The sequence below is a fragment of the Sciurus vulgaris genome (genome assembly GCF_902686455.1).
Source record: "Sciurus vulgaris genome assembly, chromosome: 1".
NCBI lineage: Eukaryota > Metazoa > Chordata > Mammalia > Rodentia > Sciuridae > Sciurus > Sciurus vulgaris.
The window spans coordinates 58,493,910-58,501,828 of NC_136461.1; the positions used below are offsets into that span (position 1 = coordinate 58,493,910).

Consider the following 7,919-nt stretch of genomic DNA (forward strand, 5'->3'; position numbering starts at 1 on the left):
ATGCTTATTAGATGAGTTAATTGTCTGATTTAATTTCCTTATCTTGATTTTACTAAAACTGCCAAAATAAATTTAGATAAAATGTTTTTAAGGCTTATTCATTTAGGATAATAAGACAAACTTTAATAAAAGTTTGAAGGTTTAACCATTTAAGATAATTAATTTGGGATTTTGACCTATTTATTATTACACTTAAGTAACTTTCTTTATTATTTTATTTAGAGGTTTTATGAGGAACATTGCTATATCTTATCAAAAACCTTTCAAGAACATATAATTATGTGATTATTTTTTACCTTTAGTGAACTGTTTTAAAGAATGAGGTTGATATAGTTCCTGATCTCAAACCACATTTGTATCTTAGTCATACTGCATCCTTCTTTTTTTTTTTTTTTTTTTGCAGTGCTAGGGATTGAACTGAGGGCCTTGTGCTTACAAGACAAGCACTCTACAACTGAGCTATATCCCCAGCCCCTGATTCAGCTTCTTGAGTCACTGTGATTACAGGCATGTGCCACCAAGCCTGGACTCCCTCTCTCCTTTATTTCCTTTCTTTTTTTTAAATTGTCATTATCAGGTTTTCATCTTAAAGTTATGTTAGCCTCATAAAATAACTTAGAGAACTTTCCTTTTTTTTGTTATAATTAAAGTACATTAAATCCTTGGTACTCAAAAGCGTGGACTGTGGATCAGCAGGATTGGCATAACCAGGAAGCCTGTTAGATATGCATTATGTTAAGCACAATATTAGATCTACTAAATCAGTAACTGCATTTAACAAGATGTCCTGGAGTTTCATATGAACATTGATGTTTTGCCATAATAAACAGAGAGAATAAGTTTAATTATTATCTACAGTACAACAAATAGATTTGCAATAAGGTCTGTCCTAATAGAGGACAAAGAGGATGGGGAGGGGTGTAGGATGTAACTGTTAATGGGATAAGAAAAGAGTATATAGAAGTTCTAGATCATAGAAAGAGTGAAAGTGTAATCAAAAGAAGCTGGTTGTTAGCATGAGAAAAGGGAGAAAGAGACTCTGAGGAAACAGGTAAACAAAAGAAAAATAGAGCAAGAAAAGTAAAGAAATAAAAAAAAAATTTTCAAAAAGAAGGAAAAAAAAGAAAAAAAATCTACACTATAAAAGTCACATATTTCAAACCTTCCAGTCTTCAGTAGCCTGATGCATGACAATGAGCTTCTCAGGATGGAATTTGCCCCACATAAAGATGGGAGCTACTCTTCCAGGATAATCCAAGATGACCACTCTGGCTTTCAAATGTGTTGGTAAATGGGGAGCTGCAGCTCAGGGTTGTGGGTGTAGTCAGCTGGGGGAGGGGGTCCTGAAGGTGGGGTGTGGTCAGTCCTGCAGGGGGTCCTACAGGTCCTGGCTGTTGTCCAACATTAATGTTTTGGATTTTTTTTTTTTTTTTTGTGGTACTGGGGAATCGAACTCAGGGCCTTGAGCTTGGGATGCAAGCACTCTACCAGGTGAGCTATCTCCCCAGCCCAACATTAATGTTTTGAAAGCAATATTTGAAAATAAGATTGAAATTATCTAAGCTGTTATGAATCTGATCATTTTTCTATGATGGAACTTTAGTCACCTTTTCTAATCTTTGTTATTTGGTCTATTCAAGTCCTTCCTTCTTTCTTAAATCATCTAAAAAATTTTTTTTTCCAATTCCGAAGTTTTATTTTAATAATCTCTACTGGAAACAGTGTGCCAATCCCTACCACTTCCTCATAACATCTGCTAACCAAGCTAGGGAAGGCAAGTGCACCTGCAGCCAGCTTGCCAGTCAATGTGTGATGGGTGGGCAGTCTCACTGGAGGCAAACTCGGCCCCAGCCAGCTGCTGGAGGAGCATCCACAGTGGAGGGGTGGTTCTTGATGGTCTCATCTATGGATACGACAAGGCATCCAGCTTCAGAGGCTGCTGTCAGGGCATTGATCCGCACCGAAGCTGGTTCCCACACAAAGACTTCAAAATTGTCGGCAATGTCCTCATTGTTGATATTCACCCCATACCACATGCCCCCCTGGGCATGCCGAGCCCACAGCTTGTTGAGGATGTTTGTGGCATCAAATCCAGCATTGTTGCACAGCTGACATGGGATAATCTCCAAGGCCTTGGCATATGCCCAATCAACAGCTGCTGTTTTCCTGGAATAGTCCTCAAGTAATACTGAAGATACGTGGAGAGCTCCATCTCAATGACTCCACCACCAACCACCACTGAATCATTCCCGATGGCACTCCTGACAATCATGATGGCATCACATAGGGACCACTCTGTTTCCTCCATAGAACTGCTCAGCGCCTCCACGGAGAATGAAGGTACAAGTCTTGGCCTTGCCAGTGAAGAAATTATACCTCTTGCCTCCAATCTGGGTCTCTTCAAACATCTGGCAGTCGCCCAGCACATCTGCTGACAAAGCATCCACACTGGTCTGGATAGAGCCTCCACAGGCCATCATGGTCCTCTTCAGATCCTCCTCAGGTACACGGCTGGCATAGAACATGTCCCTATCAACAAAGTACTAGGTGGCCACATCCCCAAAGGGGAGTTTGGACAAGATGATTCTGGCTCCAGAACGATGGATCTTCTCTAACTTGTCATAGAGAGTATTCCATTCAGCATCAACAATGGCCTGATAATCCTCCACTGTGTGGACCCTGACTTCAACATTGTCTTTCTCAGCTTTCAGCTCAAGTTCAACATTTAAAAGGGGAATCGTGGGGTCATGGTACTTTTTGGGTTGCATTTCAAAGCCAGCAGAAGAGAAAGTCTTGAATGCAACACCAGCCACCAGCTGAGATTCCTCTAGGGCTCCACCCTGTACCTTCTTGATTATAATCATTTTAAGCTACAGCAAATCATCGAGCATCATCACAGCATCAACCACCATCTTAGCAAAGAAGGCTTTCTGTTGGGAGGTCATCTTGGAGCTCAGAGCCGTCATGGCACACTTTTCTAGCAGCTTCCTCTGCTCCCCTTTATCTTGCTTCTTCACGGTCACAGCAATCTCTTTGATCTTGTTAACTGTCAACTGGGCGGCTGTGCGGAAAGCTCGGATGATGATCTGTGGGTGCAAATCTTCCTTCACATATGGTTTCACCTACTTCAGAAACTCTGCAACCCACAGGGTCACTAAAGTGGTGCCATCAGCAACCTCAGCATCTTGAGACTTGGCAATGTCCACTAAAGTCTTTGCTGCGGGATGGACAACATCAAGTAGTTCCCATCATTGGAAATTGTTGCTTTGCCTCGGCCATCTACAATAAGTTTGTCCATGCTGAGAGGACCTAGGGTGGTTCTTACAGCCTCAGCGATCACCTGGCAGGCACTGATCTTGCTCCCAAACTGAGGGATGCCTTGGGAGCTATCAGTACCTTCTTTCAACAGGATAACTGGTGTGGGCATCATTTTGGAAGCTTGTTCAGTAGACTGCCAGTCCTTGGTTCTCACGGTTGGGGCCACCCCCATTTTATAAAAATTTTTACAGACTGCATTTTGATTCATTGTACACTAATGGGGTACAGCTTTTCAGTTCTATAGTTGTGCACAATGTAGATTCACACCATTCATGTAATCATACATGTACATAGGGTAATGATGTCTGCCTCATTCCACCATCTTTCCTACCCCCACCCACTCCCACCCTTAAATCAATTTTGATAATGCTTATTTTGCTAAAATATTATGCATTTCTTCTGTTATCAAATAGGTCGTCATAGTTACTTCTGATATTCTTTTAATTATTGTAACCTCTCTCACATTTATAGTTATAATGCTATCATTAAGGTTGATGTCTTGCTTCTCTAGCAGTTGTCTTTCACTAAGTTTCCATTCTTTTGATCAATCTCCTCTAACTTTCCTTAGCTCCCAGGCCCCAGGTAGATGTTGGATGTGCCATCAGTGTCCCCCATTAGACTTAGGTACTTATTTCCCTAGAAGCTATTTGTATTGGAAGCTGATGATTCACAGGTTAAGTCTCTTTTGAAATTGTCTCTAGTTGAACAGAGCCACCACACCCAAGGACATGACCAGACTCTGTGAGGATAGCTTTCATCTACCTACTGGTATGTGAGAGGGAGGGGTGTGTAAAAGCCCTATCTGTCCCCTTTGCCTCAAGACAGGACAATTGTGAAAGACCATTTCAGGTCCTGAGTGTCCCAGGACTACTGTTAAATCTCCGTGGCCCTCACAGTGCAGGTCAACTTTTCCTTTTGCCTAATTTTTTCTTGGGAACAACAGTTGTTCCCAAGAGTTCTCCCTAATGGATATGTAGAATGAGAAATCCCAAGATAATGAGACCTGAGAGAAAGGGAGTGAAGAAGAAGGCCATGCACTGACAGCCTTCATCTCCCAAGACAAATGTTTTCCAGGCGCCTGCTGCAGACAGGGAGGAGGTGTTCTATCACCCTTAAAGAAACAGTCTCTGTTGGCGAGGACGTGGGGAAAAAGGTACACTCATACATTGCTGGTGGGGCTGCAAATTAGTGCAGCCACTCTGGAAAGCAGTGTGGAGATTCCTTAGAAAACTTGGAATGGAACCACCATTTGACCCAGCTATCCCACTCCTTGGCCTATACCCAAAGGACTTAAAATCAGCATACTACAGAGATACAGCCACAACAATGTTCATAGCTGCTCAATTCACCATAGCCAGATTGTGGAACCAACCTAGATGCCCTTCAGTTGATGAATGGATAAAGAAACTGTGGCATATATATACAATGGAATATTACTCCGCCATGAGGAATGACAAAATTATGGCATTTGCAGGCAAATGGATGAAATTGGAGGATATCATGCTAAGTGAGATAAGCCAATCTCAAAAAACTAAAGGACGAATGATCTCGCTGATAAGCGGATGAGGACATATAATGGGGGGTAGGAGGGGTTAGCGTTAGGGTTAGGGTTAGGTTTAGGGTTAGGGATAAGGAGGGTGGTAAGAATGGAGGAAGAAAGGAATGTATAGAGGGAAAAGAGGGGTGGGAGGGGAGGGGGGAAGGGAAAAAATAACAGAATGAATCAAACAACATTGCCCTATGTAAATTTATGATTTTTAATTAAAAAAAAATAAAGAAGATTATCTGGTAAAAAAAAAAAAAAAAGAAAGAAAGAAAGAAACAGTCTCTAGGAGGCTTTAATCCCCTCCATGGTAAATCCTCTCCAGATGTTGCCCACAGACCTTGACCAAAGAAAGCTCAAATTCCCAAGTGCCTAAGGACACTGATACGGTCACTAGACCACCCCTCAAAATAACCTATATAAACCCAGTCTCTTTTTTTTTGTTCAGTGACTCATTTTCCACCAGGAAAGTGGGTTCATGGGTGCCATTTCATCCCTGCACCCCCCAAATAAACAGCTGAGATGATTCGTGAGGTTTGTGTCCTGCCCGGTCTTTTTGTGCTAACACTTCCTAAATAAACCCTCTGCATACAAATTTTAGAGTTGCAAAGCCTCTAAGACATTTTAGGAGGAACTTTATGTACCTCGAATGAATTTTATCTTTCTTTGTTGGGTCTTAGGTCTGGCTATAATGGCAGCTTGATACATAGCAATGCCACAGATAGACTAAAATCAGAATGATCTCTGCCTGCGTGGACTTCATCTGCCAGTCCCTGATGAAGCCTTGCCACCTCTATGATCTCTATTGCCCCTCACACATCCTGTATCCCTGTACTCTCCCAGTCACTGGACAGGGAGGTCAGAGGACCTGGTACTCTCACTAGGGGATGATGTTTGCTTCTGTCTTGCTTCTAGCTTCATGTAAGCCTCCTGTGCTGATTTGGCTCAGGAGAAACATATGGTTGGGAATTAGAAGTGGAAATCAAAAAGCAAAAGAAACAAAACCAGGAATCAATGAGTGTGTTGACATCAAACTAAAAAGCTTCTGCACAGCAAAGGAAGCAACTAAAAGTATGAAGAGAGCCTACAGAATGGGAGAAAATCTTGACCAGCCACTTCTCTGATAGGGGATTGATATGCAGAATATACAAAGAACTAAAAAAACACCAAAAAATAAAATAATAATAATAATAATAATAATAATAACCACCAAGTCAATAAGTAGGCAAAAGAACCAAACAGAAACTAAGAAACACAAATGACCAACAAATATATGAAAAAAAACGTTCAATATCTCTAGCAATCAGGGAAATGCAAATGAAAACTATACTAAGATTCCATCTCACTCCAGTCAGAATGGCAATGATAAGTATAGGAAAAACGATAAATGCTGGAGAGGTTGCAGGGAGAAAGGAACACTTGTACATTGTTGGTGGGACTGCAGATTAGTACAACCACTCTGGAAAACAGTGTGGATTCTGTTACCAAAAGCCTGGTCCTTGTCCTGATGCCAATCTATAACAGCGCTCCACTTTGTGCTTTGAATATGACCCTTGCTGCTCTGCCACTGCAACTTATTTTTAAAATAGACATGTTGTTCCTCCCTAATCTCTCCCCATCCCTAATCTCAGGGGAAACAGGATTACCTTTCTTCCCCACTTTGGGCAGAGTTATCTGTCCTTGAGTACACACCCACCATAGGAATGGAGTAATCCAGACTTTGGGAATGATACCAGAAGATCTCAGAAATAACTGTCTCCCAAATTAGCAAGTGAAGTTACAACTCCAACAGAGAATATGTGGAATGTGGTCTTGGAGGCACCTCTTTAAAAACTCCAGAATCACAGCCTTTGGGACAGGAGTCCCCTGTGTTTCTCCTTTGCTAGGAAAGCTATAAACCTGTTTCCTTTTTCTCAAAACCATGTCCTCGTTATTGGATTGGCATCAGGGTCAAGAACTAAGTTTCAGCAACATATCCAGTAATGAGTAACAGGGACACCAACTTAACCAGCCTGATCAGTCAAATCAACCCTGGCGATCAATGGGGTGACAGATGTTGCAGCCAGATCACCCTCACTCCACCAGCTCACTGCTTTTAAGGTTGTCTTTGACTTTGTTAGGATAGGCATAAGTTACCCTTTACTCTGTCTGGGGTAGTTCACTACTAAGGTGTGACTCTTATGGGGTACTATGGCTTGAATGATGTGTCTCCCTTCATTTCATATGCTATAATCCTAACCCCCCAAAATGTTGGAATTAGAAGGTGGAACCCTCGGGAGTTGATTAAGTTATGAGAGTTGAACCTTGTGATAGAGATTAGTGCCCTTATATAAAAGACTCAGAGCTAGCTAGCACCTTCTACCAATGGAGGACAAGTAGGAAAGAGCTATCTAGTCAGGAAATAAGGTCTTACCAGACTTTCACCTCTCCCTCTCCTTCTTCCTCTCTTCCCCTCCCTCCCCCTCCCCCTTCCTCTTCCTTTGTTTTTGGGAATTGATTTACTTCACTTAGCATAATAGTCTCTAGATCCATTCATTTTCCAGCATATGCCATAATTTCATTTTTTTTATGACTGAGTTATATTTCATTGGGTACATATACCACAGTTTCTTGATTCATTCATCTGTTGAAGGGCATCTAGGTTAGTTCCATCGCTTGACTACTGTGAATTGAGCTGCTATAAACATTGATGTGGCTGTGTCACTATAGTATGCTGATTTCAAGTCCTTTGGGTACATACCAAGGAGTGGGATAACTGGGTCAAATGGTGTTTCCATTATAAGTTTTCTGAAGAATCTCCACAGTGCTTTCCAGAGTGGTTGCACCAATTTGCAGTTCCACGAGCAATATATGATTGTACCTTTCCCCCACATCCTCACCTACATTTATCGTTACTTGTATTCTTGATAATTGCCATTCTGATTGGAGTGAGATGGAATCACAGTGTAGTTTTAATTTGCCTTTCTCTAATTGATAGAAAGGTTGAAATTTTTTTCATATATTTGTTGACCATTCATATTTTTTCTTCTGTGACTTGCTTATTCATTTCCTTTGCCCA

The 7,919-nt window shown here is 41.4% G+C and overlaps 1 pseudogene across 1 annotated transcript; it reads right to left on the reverse strand.

Moving 5' to 3' along the window:
- Window positions 1-1,788: 1,788 nt before the first annotated feature.
- Window positions 1,789-3,480, reverse strand: LOC306638319 (T-complex protein 1 subunit eta-like; annotated as a pseudogene). Its single transcript has one exon. The product of its transcript is annotated as a T-complex protein 1 subunit eta-like (transcript).
- Between the last annotated feature and the right edge of the window lie 4,439 nt (window positions 3,481-7,919).